This window comes from Anas platyrhynchos, chromosome 6, assembly GCF_047663525.1.
Source record: "Anas platyrhynchos isolate ZD024472 breed Pekin duck chromosome 6, IASCAAS_PekinDuck_T2T, whole genome shotgun sequence".
Taxonomy (NCBI): domain Eukaryota; kingdom Metazoa; phylum Chordata; class Aves; order Anseriformes; family Anatidae; genus Anas; species Anas platyrhynchos.
In genome coordinates, this window is record NC_092592.1 from 31353902 (window position 1) to 31374895 (window position 20994).

The 20994-nt window shown below is 40.0% G+C and overlaps 1 long non-coding RNA gene across 20 annotated transcripts in view; it reads left to right on the forward strand.

The window, feature by feature from the left end:
* LOC101803684 (uncharacterized) overlaps nt 1–20994 on the forward strand; it is a 75556-nt gene that overhangs the window by 42814 nt on the left and 11748 nt on the right. For 15 of the 20 annotated variants that reach the window (XR_011810122.1, XR_011810124.1, XR_011810126.1 and 12 more), the window contains 6 exons: nt 2267–2404; nt 3828–3883; nt 4161–4277; nt 8675–8801; nt 12421–12679; nt 17040–17143. This is a non-coding gene — a long non-coding RNA (uncharacterized lncRNA). The remainder of the gene's footprint in view (nt 1–2266; nt 2405–3827; nt 3884–4160; nt 4278–8674; nt 8802–12420; nt 12680–17039; nt 17144–20994) is intronic. The other 5 variants (XR_011810135.1, XR_011810137.1, XR_011810129.1 and 2 more) reach the window with 4 other exon arrangements.

Sequence of the window (20994 nt, forward strand, 5' to 3'; positions counted from 1 at the left end):
GAAAAAAAAAAAGGAAAAAAGGAGCAGAAATTATTTTTTAGTGCAGCCTGTTCTTCAGCCATAATTTACTCAATTTTATATCACTTGTATTTGAATGGTGATTTGTTCTGAGTCTATATGTATGATAATAGCTGTACAGGGGTGGGGGGCCAATTTCATTATTGATAGGGAACATTGTTCATTAGCACAGCCCCTTCCTTGTGATGTGACTTGAAGCACAAGCTGCCTGAAGGAGAGCTAGTGTGGAGGACTCTGACCTCAACGTGCCTCCTCTCTCCTGGTAAATCTATGTTTGCATATCACAGAACTCAGTGGCCCAGAAGATGCAAACTCTCAATGTACAAAATTTCATTAATTTACAAAGCAGTAAGACGAGAGTCCCCTGGGCCAAGCTGCAGATCTGCAAATCACAGTGTAGTATAGAGGTGATTAATGAATTGTAGAAAGGGAGAACGGAGGGAACGGTACTGATGGTTCCCATTACTCCTTGCTGAGGCTACTGCAAGTGCCCACTGAAACAGCCAGCAACACAGCCTTGATCTTTGGAGAACAGGGTCACACTGGAGCCAGCTTCCACATCCGCCTCTATGCAGGAGATATGTTGACGTTGTCACAACCACAGCCTGAAGGAAAATAGATGTAACTAGGGAGAAAAATTCTCTTGTCCTAGGAGTATTCAGGGTTGCAATAGAGTAACAGCTACCTAGCCTGGTGTTTACACTTCTGCTCTGCTCTATGGGAAAGACAGAATTGTAAAAGCATTGTGTTTCAGTTTTATAGGACTTTGAATGTGTTAACTAATGAACTGACTATGCAGTTTTCCTAGCAGTTATGTTGCTGATTACCTCCATTTAATATTAATGACTTATTCTGTTAGGGGATTCTCTATGCTTTAAGAAAGGAAAAGAAATGCAAATAGTCTTCTGCAGTTTGCAAGCTCTCTCAGCCTCCCTCTGTGAAATTCCTCTGAAAGTACAAGGATTTGAACTTCCACATGCTAAGATCTGAGGGATGAGTTCATATGTGCTCTGAAAAACAACACTGTTGGACTCACACTGCTTTGCACATAGCCGGCTTGTGTAATGTTTTCCACTTGTTGTGTAATAAATGATAACAGAGCAAGTCACGGAGAGATAACATAGCTTGCCCAAAGTGTGTAGGCATAGCCAAATTAAGACACAGCACCCTTAAGATTTCTGACTACTTTGGCAACACTAATGAACTTCTAATGGTTGAAAAGTCAGTTTAGACTTTTCTTTTTTAAACAAATTTTAAGCATTTTTTCCTCAGATTAAACACAGTCCCCTCCCTCTTCTTACTTTTTGAGTAGATTTTTTTTTTCTCTCTCAGGTTGGTCACAATAATGACTTCTGATTCATGGGTATAGAAGACTTCCTCCAGTCCCTTTTCAGTTTGACATTGGAAATGAACCCACAGAGTGGAAATCCAGTCTGAGTCAGCCTTCATATCAGCTTTCTGTGAAAGAATCACCCTTATTTCCAATTATCTAACCCAGTGGCTGCTAAAGTATTGATGCTTCTAAGCTGCAGACATGAGAAATTAGTTACTGAGGCAAATTGCCTTGCTGTGCTTCCATTTTCAAACGTAATTCCACTGAAGGAACACTTGATTTTCTCATCAAGTCCATTTTTCAAAGAGCAAATTAACATGGAGAACTTGTGTACTGTTGCACACTGCTGTTTTATGGGGGAGGAATTAAAGATCTCAAAATACTGTGATTCTGTCTGAGGCCACTACTCAACCTCTCTCTGAACAGATTTTGGCTTTGCAAGGCCAGGCTGTGGACCTTAAGTGCATTGCTTGGTTCCAGCAGTGAGCTCAGGATCAGTACAGGGATGTGCTGTGATTAGGGACAGGATCTGGATGAAATCCAGAATTTCCTGCCCCAAAGCCAGTTCAGGCAGATTATTTCTGGTGCCTCTAAAACATTTCAGGTGGGAAATCAGCGAAGGATCTGTAGGTAGAGCTCCATGAATTTTGTTTAGTGTTATTCTTGTGCTTCTAGTTTCCTGAATTAGGCACGTAATTGTCTATAACATGCATCAAAAAAATAATGAGAGTTACAAATCAAAACACTTTTTGAGAAGCTACCATATACTGGTAGAGACACTGAGCAGATATGTGTGGAGTCAATGTTACCTCCCAGTAGCTCAGGTGTATGTGTGGCTAAGAAGGAGCAATAGCTTACTCAGCATATGTAGCTTCTTGAAGAGCATTGTCTGAACTTGTCCTCTTCTCATCTCAGGTGAAACACAGCGACCAGAGGAGAGCTCTTCCCATTCTCTACCCATGTCCAGGAATGCAAAGTCACCCAGGCTCAGTTTCAACATCTTGCCCTGCCTGCTGTAATTACAGGGTTTGTGCCTATCTCCTGCTGAGAGTGGTAAGGAATGGAAGAGCTTGGGTGAGGTGTCCTAACTAGGAGTCCTGCTCTCAGGTAACTCCCTAGGCCCTGAAGGTTGCCAGGACAGGAATTTGTTGGTTTAGTTGATCCTGTTCAGCAGCTCACGTGACCTGCACCAGTATTTAGAGAAGTGGCAGAACTTCTTTTATGCAAACTTTGCATGCACGGGAACAAGAAATCTTGGGCTAGGCAGCATCTCAGACATGTCTTGGAAGACCTGGGTGCTTACGTCTCTCTGTATATCTAGCCTTATGTCATGCACTTTGTTCAACAGCTGTTCTCAAATGTAATAACCAAAGTAATGAAATAGTGTCCCTAGTGCTGTGTGTATCTACGTCATGAACATAGAGTACACCTGCATTTCCTCATTGCACTTACCCAGCCAAATAACATTATCACACTTGCAAAGCATTCAGAGTTGCCCAGATGGCTACTTTGCTTGCAGTTACCATGCCTATTTCCTAAATGTGTAGTGTTTGTATATGTAATTGGGCCACTGGTATTCCAGACAGCTCACAAAGTAGTGAAGACCTACAATCCCATCAGGATTTATGGAGGCATAGGGAACTGGATGTATCAGAGGCTCTGAGCTAGTCATCTAGCCTCTCAACAATGACAACTCCATGGATTTGTTCATCTCATCCTAAAACAGAAGAGTAGCACTTCCCATCAGAAGACTTTGTGCATGAGTTTAACACAATTTGAATGGGAAGTGCTAAAAATAATAATAGTAAAGCTGACAAAATAAGAAGGATTTTGGGTTAATCTCAGGCCAGTTAATTATTCAACATCTTTTTCTTAGGCACTTTCCTTGACTTATTTCCTTATTTTCTATTTTATGTCAGACATTTTCTTGCAGTGCCTTAATTAGTCCATCCATAAATATGGATTGGCTCAAACTATGCCTCTTGCATATTGAAGGAATATCACAGTAATCCTTACTATATTAATTTTCACCTTAAGATCAAACAGTTCTCTATTTTGAATTAATTCTTTGTTTAATAAAGTTTGTCTTTGAATTTTTATGTATAATATATATATTTAAAAATGACTGATTTCCATTTTTTTGGCTCTGTTTCTTCAACATTATTTTAAAAATTTCTCTTTTGCACCTCAATTTGTTCTTTATGTTTAAAAGAAAATTGATTTTACTTGTAAACAAAGCACATCTACATTTTCTTTTAAAAAATGTTTTATGTTAAATATAAAAAGAAACAATAGTATCACAGTCTTCATGAGGCTGGGACAAAAACCCTCTACTTGACAAAGGACGTAGTGGTTTTCTAGAGAAAAGTTGATGGAATCACAGAAGTTGTAATAAACACAATCCATGCATATGGCTAAAATGTTATATATACAACCAGGGCTTCCTTCTGAAAAAATGAATTTGAATGTTCCCTAGGATGAAGGCTCAAGAGGGAGGAAATCTGGGACTATGCAGAACGTGCAGGATAGGAGGTAAGAGACTACTATCTATAAACAAACTACCTATAATATGTGTATCTTACAAATAATATCTCTGACATACTTAATAATGCCTTATCAAAGAGATAGTAAGCAGATCCTGGTATGATGAAGTAACTAAGCCCTGCCTCTGAGAAAAGCCCTCCAAAGATGTTGCATTCCTTTCAGTTCTCTGAACCCTTCTGAGAATTTAAATTAATTAAAACTTTCCCAGTGGATGGAAACAGCAAAAAATGAAGACTCATCCATCTCTTTGTGTGTATTTATACAGGGAGATGTGACCCAAACTCTGGGGATGAGTAGCCAGAGACAGAATCACAGAGAAAAAAATCCTTATGCTGTTTCACCAAGGATCTGCTACTTGTTGCTGTCACATACAAAATAGCAGGTAAAATAAATTTTGGTTTGTTAAAGTGTATTTGTTTTTATGTTTTACCTCCATGAAACTAAAGCACACCTATATGACTATTGAGATGTATATATGTATTTAAAAACCCTTTTTATTTTAATCAATAAAAAAAAAAATATGATTAAACATTAAGGAAGGATCAAGTAAAGTAGCTATTATATCCTGGAAGATTTTTTTTCATATGTCTGGTACGAGAAGAAAATGAAATTTGTTTTAAGGCATTTCAAAAGCAAAGTTCTTTGAAAGCTTTTAAGAAAAAAAAAACACACACACACAAAACAAAAACAAAAAACCTTTAAGCAACTGTGTTCTTGAATTTCAATTCTTTTCAGCAAATATTCCAAATTCTTACAATAACAATGTTCACAATTCAAAATTGATGCTATCCATTGAAATAAAAGAGAAAATATTGGGAGATATGTCTTTCTCTCTCTATTTCTCTCTCTCTCAATCAGCTGGGCTTGTTCGTTGCAACATACTGCCAGAAGTCATAAAAAAATTCCCTTGCATTTCTACTGCCTGGCCCTGCCTACATCTGAGCAAAAGTGTCCAAAAAAGATCCAGGGCTAGTGGGATTCAGTGCACCTCTTGGTATGTGACAAATGGAAGGATAATATCAAAGAAAACTTTTTAATTGAATCCAGCTATAACCCCGTCAAGATCACCATTCCTTCTGGGTCCAAACCAAAGGCCAATAGCTGCTGGTTTGCAGCTCCCTCTGGGAATGTGCTCTATAGAGACTCCCGATTAATTTTTTTTAGTTGGCTTCTTCCACGGGAAAAGTTGTCTTTTCATTTAACTGCTCTAAATTGTGCCGGAAACAGGAAGCAATCTGACACTTTCATGTTTTTCTGCTTTTCACTAGCAGATAAAGCTCTGAATTGCTTTAGCCTTTTGCGTAGGTTCAGTGCAAGACTTGGGTCTCACTGTGTAGTCTTAACTTGGGCCTTAAGTTAAGGTTTAGTTCTGAATCCTATGAGGACTGTTTGCGGATATGATCTAGAAACTGATGAAGAGCTGTTTGCAGAGTGAGATTTGAGAATACCTTCTTCAGACACTTTGTCTTCTTTCCCTGTCACCTAGTTCTTGATTTTGGCAATGACAAAGAAGTACAGGATTGAAGCAATAAGGACTCTGGCAGTCAAAATTCAGGTGGCGTAGAATCTCTGGCCAGGAAATTCCACCCTAAATCTTTCATCCTGGGGAGAATTATGCAGGCTAAGATTAGACTGAAGCAATCTCACAAATTTTGAGGTGATGAACAGGCCCTTTCTAACCTTTAGAGGTTATACACATTGCTGCAACACGCCAAAGTATTATGCTAGTTATTTTGAGAGGTGAAGGTTAGAAGCTTTGAGTGGATGGATGGAGCAGACCTCAGGCCCTACACTGACAGTTTGTGAATGGGATCACACTGCCTTCATTGCCTATGTGAGTGGAAGAATTTGTACTTGCACTTATTTGTACGCACCCAGCCCTGCTGCAGCTGCCTTGGCTGGGAAGCGGGAGAGCCCATGCAGGGGCTCCTGATTTCTTGTCCACTTGGCTTTGCCACGGTCTGCATTCATCATGCAAGCTCCTCTCCAGGCACCATGGGGACCTTGGGAAAGAGGGCTTGCAGGGTCAGAATAACAACTTCAGCTTCTTTTACTCCATTTGGTACTGGTGGAAAAGAAAGTCCGAGTTGGCAATAAAAAACTCATGACAGAAAAGTCATTTATTTGTTAAAAAATACTCTTCCTGTTGCTACTGGCATTCTCTTCATGGTACATTCCACCACTTTTGGGGAAAAGGATTTATTAGATTTTTTTTGTAAGAATAGGATTGAAGACCTCTGGATCAAAATAATTTATAATTTCACATTTCTATTTTTCCCCATTCTTGTTAAATTAAGAGAATATAAAAAAAATATTTTTAAGTGTAATTAACTAAGAAATCCAAGTCACCTTGGGTTGGAATCTGAGAACCTGGATTCATCTCAGATGAACTGTTAAAGATCAATTTATAATGCCTCGAAATATTTGTGTATGAGGAATGCTTTTAGTCTTTCCCACAGTTCTTTCAAGAATGTAAGTATTCTTTTTCTTTAGACTCTGGGCCTATTTTCTCCTTGATATATCTTCTCATTTAGAACTCTAAAACTAATGATTTTTTTTTTCCCTCATGCTGACAAAGAGAATAAAGGACTACACTGTTTTCTTTAACATCTTAAATCTCAAGCAAACTTGCAAACTGCAAGAATCCACCTTAAAAAGAGTTATATTAAATAAATGCTGCAGCAGGATTAAGTCCTTCTCCCAAAAGAAAAGCAAAACAAAACTGAAAAAAAAAAAAGACTCTTCAAATAACCATCGAGTTTCCCCATGTGGAGATAAAACACTGCCTGTTCTCTCCAAGGCTATTTGTATTACTCCTTGTGTTGATCCCTAAGAACCTGAACATCTTAGCATTTGGAGATCAAATGTAGGGCCTTAATTTTGCCTTGTGTCTAACCAATGGTATTAAGTTACCCAGCATGATAACAGCTGCCTTCAGGTTGTACTGCACTGGAAAAAACCTCTCATGCTGCTGATTTCAGTTGCTCCTGTTTCAGATAGCCATTTTCTGTACATCTATCTGTGCCTCACGTCCCGTCACAATGATTCCTCACAGTCTAACAAGTCTATGTTCCTTGCTACACAAAAAACAGTGCGGACAACATCCTTGTTAAGTTCCTGTTTCATACCTGCAAGTATCTCCTTTCAATATTTCCTTGTTTGTGTTATTTTGATATTATAACCAATAGAAACCACTAGAGTTAAATGTTGTAAGAGCTTGCATTATACCTTCTTGGGTTTTGGTGCTGGTGATGGTGCGTTTTGTTTTTTTTTCACACACATTAAATGTTCCCAAACTTAGCATTATGAAAATTTCCCAGGCTTGGTTATATCCAAGAGCAAAATTATTTGGAAAGTTTGAGTAAAATCTCATAAGCAGCTTTTAAGTGAGGCGAGAATGAGGAGCATAGGAAACTTGGTAAGGTCAGAATACATGAACCTTCTCCCACAGACGTCAACAACTATGTTTCCAAAGTCATCCCAAAGGATCTAGAACCAGGGACAGGGTCTGTTGCTCTGCATTCCTTGTATAGACAGAGTTGCCAATGAATTTTGGTGGATTTTGTAGTGTGAAGGCCAGATTCCAAACCCAACAAAACAATGTTAGCCTGCACAGACCACTGGGTTCTGGGTGAACCAGATAAGCTAAGTCCACTGAAAATCTGGCTTCATGTTCTCTGCAACAATAATCAGGTGTCCATGCTGTACTGTATGAATAGGCTGAAAGTGTTTGCAAATTTAAAGTCATGTTTCGTAATATCCTTCTCTGTTTTTTGCATCATTCCTTTCCTCCAGCAGAGAGAGCTGCTTCTGCCACACAGCATGTTTGGTGTATTGCATGGTAGGTTCATGCAGCAGAATCAGGAAATAATTGATCATAATTGGATAGAGACTGTAAAGGTATCAGTGCCTATGTGTGCAAGGTATATGACTATCCAAGACACAGTTCAAGCAAGCAGACATGGGCGATAAGGATTTTGAATGTCTAACTTTTTTCAGACCTGTGAAAAACCTTGTTTACAAACATGAGAAGTGTGTTCTATGCAAAACTGACTGTAAGAAGCAGGAGGACCACAGCACTGAGAAGCACAGCTGGAGGGTAGAATAAGGGCAATGTTTGAGAAATTCCTCTTAAAACAAGAGGAATTGCTCAAAGTTAAAGGTAATTGCTTAAAGGTAACTAATTCAACAGCTACTGGTCAAGACTGACAGGGACAGTGCAGGTAGAGAGAAAGGACTGTGCGAAAATCTCTGCCTTTTGATCCACTTGAAAGGATGCTGCCATGCAACAGCCAATCTACTAACCCTTGAACTATGGTAAATGCTACAGCAACCTCTGCCTTCCTTGTTGTTTGGATCAGGGTGTTGCAGAAGAAAACCTTCACTCTCGTCACGGAGACCTGAGTGTATGAAGCAAGGTGAATTCAGAATGTCTTAGTGTCTAAAACATGTAGTGTTTATATTTGCAGCATCTGCTCCTTCTTCTAATTTTATCATTTAAATATCATGAGGAAACTCTTATTGCTTACAAAACATATATATTTTGTAGTGTATGCAAAAAATATGTATTTTGTACTCCAGTATTTTTTATTTTTTTTTCCTTATGCAAACATTTTGAGCAACTGTGATATAAAGAGCTGCTGGAAAGCCTCCAGGAAGAGTTCAGGATGGAAGTTAAACAGCCTGAGTTGTTATGGTTCAGCAAACAACATCTCTTTTGTTTGGTAGATCCTACAGTTTCTTAATAATTTTGGAACATAGAACAATAATGTCTCACAGCTAGGTGCCCATGGCTTGCTAGAAGAGCCATCAACACAGGGGACTAAGTCCACAGACTCCAGCTTGCAAATCCTGTGCCCTGCCAGAAGAGAGCTGAAACAGATACACGTCTGGCTGCTACCAGAAGGTAAATAATACACAATGATCATTCAATTACGTAATATTCCTAGGTCTTTCTGAGTTCTTGTTTCCTACAAAGGGCAAGACCAGGAAGAGAACATGGTGACACTTGAGTCTTGTAAGGTGAGAAATTAAGTGCTGGCCCTTGGGCATGATTCGAAAAAAAGTTAAGGAGGAGGCTTCCTGCTCTGTCGTGATTCAGGACCTTGATCTGGTACAAGGATCTGTGTAGGCTTAGAGGAAGTCAGTGGAGAGATGCTTAAAGGGAATATATTTGCGCTCCCACCTTTCTCTGGAGCATACGTGTTTGTCTGGTTAATGTCAATTAATGGTTATAAGCACTTGCCAATCTGTAAATTTCATATGATTTTTATGCTCTGGATTTTTCCTCTGATAGATCAGCTCAGTTCTTAAGCCTGCAGTTTTACATGACAGTCTATCCTATATTTATTCTACAGTTTTCACCATGGCTAATAGTTTCTTCTGCTTTTAGCCCTGAAGCCTCATTTGTAGTAGATGAATGCAATTAAACTTCTGTGTTTGGTTGGCAGGTGAAAAGATCCTTGTTCACAGAGTACAGTTAAACTTTAAAAGAGATTAGCAGTCCTTCAAAATAAAAAGCATTAATGAACCAAGTGCTTTCATCAAAACTAACCAGTATTCCTACAGAATAATACAGCACTTTCAGTCTTGCTTTTCCCTTGCAGCTTCTTCCTTTAAGTGACTTAAAAAGCAACTTCTGAGGGTGCTTTTATCCCTGTAAGTTGCTCAGAGGGAGTGCATTTCTGAAGAAGGAGTTAATGAGGTTCTAAATCTGTCCACCAGTCTTCTCTCCCACCCCAACTTCTTGAGAACAACCTAGTCCAGATTAGTGTCATCTTTCATTTCATTCATCATCTCAGTTCCCCTGGGAATTGGGACAGGCCTCTCCTTGCTGCAGAATGGGTGATGAGATATTTATTCAGTTAAATTATCTGAGGTGGAGTCCGGGGTGCAGATGATGAAGAGACAGAAAGCAGAATATGTGTATGTTCATGTGTGTGTCTGTGTGTGCAGATCACATAAAGACAGGTAAATGCCTCCTTGGGTCACAGAGCCAGAAGTTGGACATCTTTCTTCTGGTGGCATTGTACACGAGGAGGCTTCATGATTTTTTTATTTTCTCCTCAGTCCTTGTTTTCCCCATCATATTTCTTGATAGTCAGAAAAGGATCTCCTAATACTTCTATTTCCACTAAAGCAGTTTCTTCTCTCAGTGGTGGTTTAGATTTCTGTCTTGGCTTGCATTCAGGGAAACCAACCACATTATACTTTGGGGAACCAGACCTTGAGTTCTGAGAGCTGTCTCTGCTTGAGAAAGCATGGCAGCGGTGTTTGAAACCTAGGTAGTCTCAGACTTCAGGAAATAAAGACACCTCAGAACACAGTTTTTAAAATAAACTCTAATTCAGCCAGAAGTCCTTTTAAAATAATATCTGATCTGTGCTTTCTACAGAGAAAATGAGGGAAGTCCTTTGTTATGGTCCCACTTTAAATAAGCAATTTTTCAGAGGGGATGTTGCCTCAGGGCTCATCTTCTTTACTGTAATTTTACACCACTGTGGCACATTTCATTGCCCTATCATGACTTTAAGTTTGCATATGGGAAGGTGTAAGAATCCATGTCAGACACACTAACATGACCCTACAGATCCGTGCTTATATCACAGAGTTTTCATTGATGTTAAATGCCTAAACAGTTGTGGGTCTGGATCCATACAGCTAAGAAAGATTTCAGCTGTTGACTTCTAGCCTCCACTTTCTTTTGTTAATCCAAGTGAGCAGATTACTGAAATGTTCAACGTACTATTTCACTCCCAATGAACCAGGGACATATCAGCTTCTTGTAATGATTTACCACTGATCGGAGGCAGTGTTATTGTTCTGCAGGGCAACCTCCTTTATTTTTATTTTTTTTGGCCAGCAGTCAGAAATGCAGTCCTGAAATCAGCAACAACTGGGTGCAGCCGAGTTAAACTGGATTTAGGACCCAAATTTTGCTTGTGAGCAGGACACCTCAAAAAATTAAATCAAACCAAAGGTGACCTGTGCACCTCAAGCAAGGAGAATCAGCTCTGCTCCAGAGCTCGCTGCTGTTTCGCTGGCTGTGAAATACAGAAACCCAAATTGCCGGCATCTCAGCCCACCGACAGACAGATCGCATGCCAGCAGCTGATGACTTGTGCTTTCTGATGTTAGGCTCGCTGCAGCCTGGAGTCCCTGCTGCTCTCCCTTCCTTCAAAAAGGACTCCTGCTGGGCTGGTGATGTTTGTTAGCTCACCAAAATCACAGAGCTCATCCTCGGCTGCACGAGGCCGCCGCTGAGAGGCTGCCTTCTGCTAGCGGAGTGCCACAGGGTATGTTGCAAGCTTTCCATATTAATGGCATAACATGAGGCTAAGCAGCAGGGGCTGCTGCCTGAGAACCTTTCAAGACACCAGCACTTTTACTTATTTATTTTTTTACCTGTTTTTGTTGTAAGATCATCAGGGATGTTTTCACAGGTCCCAGGAGCCATAGCTTTGCTTTCTATTTTGAAGGAGGAGTCGGTACCTCCTGCTGCCTCCTCTGCCCCATACTGTGGTCACATCCCTGGGGGACAAGTTATTCCCTTCAGGCACCTTTTTTTTTTTTTTTTCACTACCTGTGCATTAAACAGCTTCAGTGTGTCATTCTCCCTGCCCCTGGCAGAACTGAAATTTCACTGAGCTGAGACAGTATTTCTCCCATCCTAGAGCTGAAGGGAAACCTGGAACCGAAGCAGTGGTTTATGGTTGGCATGGCATGTAAGGGCAGAATTAGTCCTAAAACCTAGTCTCCAAAGCAGAGGTATAAAGATAGTTGAGAATACACCTAATATAGTTAGAATCGAGAGGGTAAGCCTATGATAAACCTGTCTTAATCTTGCTAAAGTGGAAGTAACCCTGAGAAATGTTTGCTCACGTGTATGTGTGTCTATTACTGGTGTAAATGTGCCCATCAAGTACTGGAGAGTTATACCTGTGCAAAGCAATTGGAAATGCTATACCGTCTCCCCACTGAGGTTTTTGGCTGGTTAAGCACTGCCTGTGCAAGTGAGTAGTAACAGAGGCCTTCTGAGGAAACATGCATTTCTATCAGTAATGCTGTGTTTGCAGAGTGTGCTGCCTAAATGTTTTCAACTCTGGGGTCAGACTGAACTGTTCTGTTCAGCCAGGCAAGAGAAACTGGTCACACTTGACTTGTGTATAGGGAAATTGGAGCAAAATAAAGGGAATGATGGAAATTAGAAATTGTCCCTCTTCCCTGAGTCATGGTCTCCCTTTGTGCAGTACCTAAGACTGCAGTGGATCAGTGTTTTTACATAGGGCTTTCTTAGTGAAAAGACAGACAGATTGATGTGGTGTCCCATCAAGGGCCAATCATGCTAATTACTGTACAAATAAGTAATTTAAAAACAGTCCTTGTGCCAGAGAGCTTATAGTTTTCTTTTGACACAAGATGCAATACTTAGGCACGTGGAGGGGTGGGAGGGTTGAGAGCCTGCTACATTTCTATACTCTCTCTGTTTCAGCATTTCAATACCATGAGACTGAACTACTTTCCAGGCTTCTCTCTCTAGGTTTGAACCCTGATCTCTCTCTATTTTTTGGAATCACTGAATTCGAAGCCAAGATCCAAACACTGCTCAAACACTTGACATTCAGAAGGGGGAAATATTCACATTGATGTGATTTGAAATGACAGCAATTTAGAGTAGAGACTACAGTTGATGAGAGAGTGAAGATCCAGATTTCACAGAAGGGAAAGAACATCTAGTTACAAAATGTGGATTGCATTCAGTGGAGAAGACCTTGCTCTCACACAGTAAGTTTCAAGTAATTCTGCATTCAATACTGTTTTCCTCATGTAATGATCAATTGGAAAAGAGCTGTGCTAATCAGAAGATATGCTTTCTGGGAAGTGCGCCCGTTCTGTTCTTACAGGATACCTTCCACTGCAAGTACCAGACCTCAAAACAGCCCAGAGAAAAAACCTCTCTGATCCAAGCAATTTAAATTCAATGAATGTGATTTGGCTTGCAGTTAGTTCCCTAGGAAGTAATGAAAGAGGTAATTAAAGACTGGACAACTACCTTAAGTAAAACATTATTCATTAGAGCAAAAGCATTTTAGAGAAACTCCTTTCAGGCAGTGAAAGCCAGCTCCGTGCCTGTCTGGGCATCACTATGGCTGCCCGCTTCCAGAGCAGGGAATAAGGCATCTTTCTGAAGGTCCCACCACAGTCTGCTTGTCCCAGATGCCTGAGGAGGAGCAGACCTGAGTTTACATATAGAAAAATCAGGGAGGTGGTAGGATTTTCCTGCACTCTCTCCTCTCCACCAACATTACTCCCTGATTGCAAGCAGCAGTCCTCCCACCTTTGCTCACCTTTTCTGCTATGCCATTCTGAAACACCTGCCCTAGACTTTCTTCTGTAAAAACAGTGAAAAAAAAAGGTTGAAATTGTGGTTTAGATATGATGGCTCTTGCCTGAAGGAAGTGGATTACCCTGGTTAAAAGATCTGTCGAGTGCTGGGAGGACAAAGAGGGTGGAAAAGGGTCATACAAGGAGAGCCTTTGAAAAGGGAATTTGATTAGCACCTTGCTTTTGAGAAAGCAAAAAATATTACCAACTTCAAGAAGAGTATGTCCCAGGCACTAATGGACAGTTCTCCAACGATAACAACAGAGCAGGTAGTAAATTGCTGCTCTGAATTGAAGTGGAACAACATTTGCTATTCAGTCAAGGAACTGTGCATTTTATAAGATCCTAAAAGCAGTTTCTCAGGAAAAAATAACAATTCAAAATATCCAAAACCACTTTAAGTAAATTTACCAAGGTGGTGATAAATAGCAGCATAACTATATCTGTGCACACATCAGTGCACCCACCACTATAGTATTATTAAAATTTATGGGGGGTGTCTAACTACATCTCTCCATTGTGGGTTTGAACATGTCCTTGCTTACCCAACATTGTCCCTGAACAATGGGTTTCTAGTCTGAGTTGAGGTGAGCAGTACTCATACTAGCTTCATTTATAGCATACAGTTTTGACCGTTATGGCTGATTTCACACTGCATCGTGCTTTACCATCTTATAGCATGTGCTAACTAGAACAGTGACTTGGAACTGGGCTGTGTTTCACTCTACCACGAATTATTATTTCTGTCCTTAACGTGTGCTTTGTTATCCACACATGAAGCTTTAGGGACCCATGAAACCTCACAAGAAGCAAACATCACTGTAGACCTTTGTGAAGAAGTCTATATAAATACCAGCTAAACCAGTGCAATCAGCCTCTGTGCCAATTTATTTATTTTTCCAGTCTTCTATTCTCAGTAGTTGATGGTGAATAATTTTTATTTGTAAATACCGATCCTTGGTTGAGATAAAATAACCTGACAGTGGAAAATTCACGTTTGATGCCTCAGTTAACCACAGGAAAGAAAATACTTGCTGTATTACCCTGTGGTATGAGAGAAGGGTTAACAACGCTCCCTTGCTGGCATAATAACTTAAAAACTATTTTGTTGAGGCACTGATACTATACCCTAATCGATGTCAATGGGACTGCCAATGTGTGCAAGGGCTACTGGGTCAGCACAGGTTTTGCAGGGAGGAATTGGTGTTAATGTCTTTTGTAGAATTTGCAGCTGACATTATTGCAGGTTCTTATAGTTCAAACCTTTGTGGGTGATTTTGGTTCCCCTGTCTCTACCTTGAGTTGAAGATGATTTCAGGAGTGACTGTGCCTTGGGAGGTAGTGGCCTGTCAACCACCATGCTGTGCTTTTAATTTCACCAAGAGGCATCATGAGTAACCAGGAAATAGATCAGCTCTTCAGTGTTGTAACTGTGGGACTGCTTCATCACTGCAAGACAGTGCAACCATGCAATGAAAACACAGATAACATCCTCTAGCAATTCTCCAGGTGCATCTTTTTCTTCAAGATTATAGGTTGTTAACACATTGACAAAGCGTTATATGTGAAGACTGTGAAAAAGGAAGAAAAGACAAGAAAATTATTAATGTTTCAAATCAATTAAGTTATCATGAAAATTGGTAACCTTTCCCAATTCTTTTGCCATTACTGCTGGCTGACTCCATCACTGCAATATTATTAAGAACATTTTTTAAGTGGGACAAATGTCAGCAAGAAATAATTCATGTAGAGTTGATCTTGCCTTAGGGTAGTAAGAAGGACCAGGTGACATCTTGAGATCCTTTCCAGACTAGTTTGTCTTCTAAAACATTCTGAAAATCTGCTCTCTCAGATCAGCAGTGATTTGCATTCATTTTGCACGGGTGGAAATGAATACACCAGCTTCTTGCAATAGAGGAGTCAGTCCCTATTGCATACAGATAAGGCCCATTTTTAGCTACTAGGACTCAAGATATTCAAACACCTGAAAACTATCTGACTTTGATGTCACACATGCTGCTTTGCAGATTTTTAATGAGAAAATCTCATATTTGATATATTCTGGATCTAGAAACTAATTGATGAGTAAGCTTAAAACAGTCACTAAAATATTCTTCCTGTAGCTCAGTGTTATTTTGATTCTGCCCATTTAAATTCTTTCTTCTTCCATCTTTCTTAGCATTTCAATTACAGTTCATCTTGAATAGCTAAGAAGGAAATACTTTCACAGAAAACTAAATTGTCATTTCCTTGGTGTAAAATATTTTTTCTCTTCTTGAGCAAACACAAGCCTAACAAAGACCTTTGTTATTTTTCCTGTATTCTGTCTGATGTAGATGATATTTTAGGATTAACTTTCATTAAGCTTTTACATAAAAAGAAAAAAAAAATCATTTATAAATTCTTCATAAGCTATTAATCATTTACTTGCTGACCTTAAAAATTCTTTAAAACATCTCTACCTGTGAACATTAGAAAAAATAATGGTACACAGAATAATAGCAAACAGTAGTAATGACTCAAAACAAGCTGGCTAGCTAGTTTAGTTTTTGTTTTAATTTGTGTGGCATTTTTCTTCTCTGTTTACAAGGTCTTAGTACTGTTACCTTGGACCTTCATCTAGAAAAAAGCCATAATCCAGCCAAGACTGAATAAATAGCATGACCTCAGAACTGTTCATAGCACTCATGTGGACTAAGAAGTGATTTTCAAATTCATTAGAAAGTGTTTTTCTAAATAGAATCAGTGACATGAAGTACAAGCTGTTAGATTTTCAGAAATAAATTGGATAGTAGGAAAAGGTTTCCCAAGAATAGATTAATTGAGCTGTGGGTCTAAGTGTGTTTGTGAAACTTTGCTGTTGAGTATGGAGGCTGTCACAACAGTATAGGGACATACGGACTTACTCCCTCAGGTATGAAGGTGCAAGAAGTTGTTAGCAAACATTGGTAGCTGAAACCACTGTTCAGGATTATACTCCAAGCATAAATTGTGTAATTGCACTCTGGGTAATTGCATGTTGCCATGTTATAGCCTAGGAAGAACTCAAGGGCTGAATGATTGATATTATTATCTACTCTTTTGTTTTCTTCATGGCCACTGTGCAGCAATTACCCTGCATAAAACCTGCCAAAGATAGGGAGAAACCTGCCCTTTCTTTTCAGGCTTTCTCTGAACCTATCCTTCCCTTACAAAGCTGTTTTGCATGGTGATGTTATGTCTAAAAACCAAAACAGAAGTGCTTTGCTTTTCTAGCTAGACACCCAATCTAGACAATCAAAGAAATCTTTTATTTATCTTGTTGTTAAACTGGATTTCTGTGGAAAAAAAATCACTTTGATTTAGGAACATTTGATTTAGGAACAGATCCTTATTCATAGGAAATTTTCATCAAATGAGACAATGTTTACTGGGGAGACACAGTGTATGATGGAGGTTTTGCACAGGGAATGACAGAGTTGCCTGGAAGTTTATGAAAATGCAGATACTGAGCTATCAGCATGCTTGATTAATTAACACTTGTTTATATGCTGGTTCTTTCAGGCTTGTTTCAACAACCCAGAACTGATTCTAATAAAATCCCTTTGCGGGTTCTTTTTCCTTCCACACACTTAACTCATGATTGCAAAAATCATTACCACTTTTGATTATAATCTTTAATTAGCAGGAAAATATATGTGTTGAATTATTTAGTTGGTGTTCATTTTCATCATCACATTTTGACAGCTTTTGCATTAATAAACCTTTTGTACACCCACAGACCCTGGATAGCCTTGGACTGAGTTGCTTAAGGACTTCTGTTAAACACTTTGCTTTCCAAAGACCTTAAAACACGGTGTGCTACTGAGGATTTTTCAATCCCAGGTGAGTTTCCTGATCTCTAGCTTGTCTATTCACTTTATAGCTTAATGAATCTTTAAAAGCTTTTCTTCTGAGTGGAACCAGTTCAAAAGGAGAGGAGGAGATAACATCTCTGCACAGCCTGTCATGAGAGAGTGGTTGTGTGGCTTGAGGCCAAATTCATCACTCGTCTTCAGCATGGCCTTCTGGGCTGGTCCTGGAGGTACTCAATTGTTTCTCCGTGGGTAAAAACTTTGAATATAGCTTATCCTTTATGATGTTCTCAAAGGAGCCTTTATCTGCCTCATAGAAGTGCCCCAGCAACTCTGTGCTTAACCCAACATCCCTTGTGTCTTAAATCTGAATTTCTCGTGAGTGAGTAAAGTGGCTCAAAGTGCTCTCTAAAGGGCCCCAACATCCCTGCCAAGGCCTTTGGCGCTGGAAATATCAGAAGTTAAGTGTACCCTATGAGTTAATCCGGCTCTTATAAAGTGAAGATCATATTATATAATGAGCTTCAAATGGGAAGACACCTGCTTTCCTGCCTGTAGCCTTGTTAAACTCAGTGGAGGTCCCTGCATGTGGAAGTCACCATCATGTGCTAAGAAAAAGCCTCTTTGGCTGGATCCCTTGTTATTTAAGTACACTGCAGTCCCTATTTATGCATCTCCAAGGTTGTTATCTGAGCTGGCATGGAAGGCTCAGTACAACTTCCAGTGAACTGGAATCGCTGAAGTTCCGTGCCACTGAAACTATCAGGATTTTAAGCAGTGGATAAGATGGTGAGGTCTGGGTTTTGTCTGCTTATTGCATTTTTATGATTTTCTACCCAATTTGATGAAATTACAGTATTCATAATTGCAAGCATTGTGGGTTAGTATTTCTGCATTCATGTAATTTACCAACTTTAATGAATAAATAAGCACCTAACTGCTGTGGCAAGAGATGCTCCCCAAATCTTTTAATAATAAATAATACCGCCACAGTGGAGTGCTCAGATTGGAACAACTGCCCTATGTGTCATTACACCCATACAATAAACCATTTAAAACTGTTTTAAATGCTTTCTGCCATCACTGGTAGTGGTATAATAATTTTATATGGTTCATCTGCTGCAGTACTTAATTTTCTTTAGTGCTTCTGGAAGGAGTGATTATTATCACAAAAAATGACTATAACGGTAAGACTTAGAAACTATAAGACTGTGTTATTACATGTTCAGTTTCCATCGGGAATTTCTCAGTCTATATGAAACTGGTTTGCAGTGGAATGTCACTGTTTGTTCAACCCATCACATTTTTCAGCTGGAAAACCTTGTAGTTAGGTTCTGTTCATCATTGTTCCTTCTGTTGTATGCTGTGCACAAATGTCTTACAGACAAGGCGGGTGAATTCATGGGTTATGCACCATGGTACATTAGACATGTGGAGTTAGTCATATGCCTGCATTACCATGTCCAGGGCTCCTGCCCACTTGGCATCATTACTGACAGTACTCTCTGTGCCACACTGGCTTTAGCACTGTGAAAAGTTTACCTCTGAAAAGTTTCCTTTTGACATTTTGGGACTAACTACTCCAAAATATTCACCAAACAAAATGTATTTTTTTTTAATGTGAAGTTTTTTCAAATGAAATTCAGCCACTCATTCTAGGTAACTGTATCCATTTAGAGTTGCACTAGACTTTAACAACTGCACTTGAAATACTAATTCAGTTCAGTGCTTCTGACTGTCCCTACATTGCAGAGTCTGCAACTGAATACAAAAGTATGAGTATTGATTGAAAAAGTAACACAGATAATACAAAATCTGTGTAATTTGAAAAAAGTTCCTGGAGCCATATCACTTTTTGAGACATCCTTGAAGACAAGATGCTGCATCTCAAGGACTTATCTTCAGACTTGCTGCTTGGCAAATTAATCTTTTCAATTGCTTTTCCTTGCTTGTCAGATTTTTATGCTGGTCTTTTCAGTAAATGAGTTGTTTATACATATCACCCTTCTGTTAGCTTTAAGTAGATGTTTAAACTGTGATACTATTACATTTTTTTTAAAGGGACTTGCAACTCTGGCAACTCCATAGGGGTAGAAAGGATTAAAACAGTATTAGAGCAGAAATGATTAAGGGAAAGCTCTTCAGAGTGCACTTGTGTGTTCAAAGTGTGGGTGTCATTATGTTTATTGAGATGGCTGTTAACAAAGCATCAGAAACACAGAAGCTGCGAGCATCCTTACAGCCTTTTCTAGTGCCTGTTGCCCTCTGTGAGCACTCAAAAGCCAGCCAGGAGTCTGGGGAGCGAAGGCAACATCCAATCAGATCCATTTCATGGACAAGTGCAGTACTTTGTTTTGAAAAAGCAAAAATCAGCGAGCATGACAAAGAACCATTCCCAAACCTGCACCTGCCTCCTGAGCTGCAGGTAAGTACTTTGTCTAACGAGCAGATGAGCAGCAGGAAAGCAGGAAGCCTGGTGTCAATGCTGAGCAGTGTGAGAAGCAGAGGGCCTTCTGCTGGAGGAGCTAACAGAGCTAAGAGGTGAGAAGAGATTTTTACTTGGGCTGTGCCACTCTGTTTGCTTCTCTAAGGGGCCTGCGAGGGAGACTTAGCATTTCTGAGTGCATTTTTGAGGAGCATTTCTGCTCCTACTCTGATGCTGATCCTGAGTAGCCACACACTAGGTCCATCAGCTCAGTCCATCATCTCCCCACCTCGCAGGGAAACACGGGATCCTTTGCCTGCGGTGCTGTGGCTGTGCAGCATTGCTGAGGCTGGAGCTGCTTTGTGCCCAGGAGCTGTGCACCCCTGCCCTCAGCTCGGCAGGCTGCCTGGCCCCTTCAACCTTGCTGCCACAGACCCAGAGAAGGCTTTTTGCTTTTCCAGCAGAGAAGCTGACAAAGCAAATGTGCCTGGCATCCTTCCGGGCTTGAAGGAAGAGCAGGCTGCCTAATGGTCATGCTTTCCAAGGGCTCTCCTGCTGCTTGCGATGTGTTGTCCTTGGCTGCTGCACGCTGGGAGGAGGAGCTGGGAAGGCAGAGGGAAAGAAGATCAGTTAATGTGAAGTTAATGGAAAGCAGGGCAGGGAAAATGAGATTGGAGGAGGGAGATAAGAAGGGATCTCCTGGGTCATGGAATACACTGCTGAGATAGGCAAGCACAGTACAGATCGATTAATTAAAATGGGAGTAATTAAAAACAAGTTAATTAAAGATTAATTGATTGATAAATAGTTACATAATTTGTGTGCACTATAATTAATTGATTAATTAGAAACAACATCTATTTGTTAAAACATAATCAAATTTTAGGTCTTGTTGGTGAGTTTGCTCTCACTGATTTTTGTTGTTGTTCATTCCTCTGTCTCGCCTCATAAGTACAAACTTTCAAAATTTTTCGTTTAATTAATTCATGGTCACATTAAGCCAGTTTATTTTTGTTACCATTTAGAGAGGAGTGTCTGTGTATAGCCCAACTTGGTGTGGCAGCTCTGCCAGCTGTGCTTTGTGATTGTGTTCAATATCTTGGTAGGTGTTTCCAGGCCATGAATGCCTGCCCTAAAACTCCTTGCAGCATTTGACCTGCCAGCCTCTGAGTAGCAAGATCTCATTTATTCAGCTGGCATGTGGGGCCCTGAGCCTATCCATTGTCATTTGCAAGATATTTCATGGTGGCAGCAATTACTGTAATCTGTCCCTTCGGTAGGAGGCTTGAAGCCCACTCTTTCCATTGGCATGGCTGATCTAACTGCAGAATAAGTCACGTGCTAACAGCTGGACTAAAAACCGCCCACAGATGTTGCTTAATAGGAGCCTGAGTAAGTCCACCCACTGATGGTACATTTAGTCCTCCTAGAACAGGCAGGTGTATAATCTAGGAAAT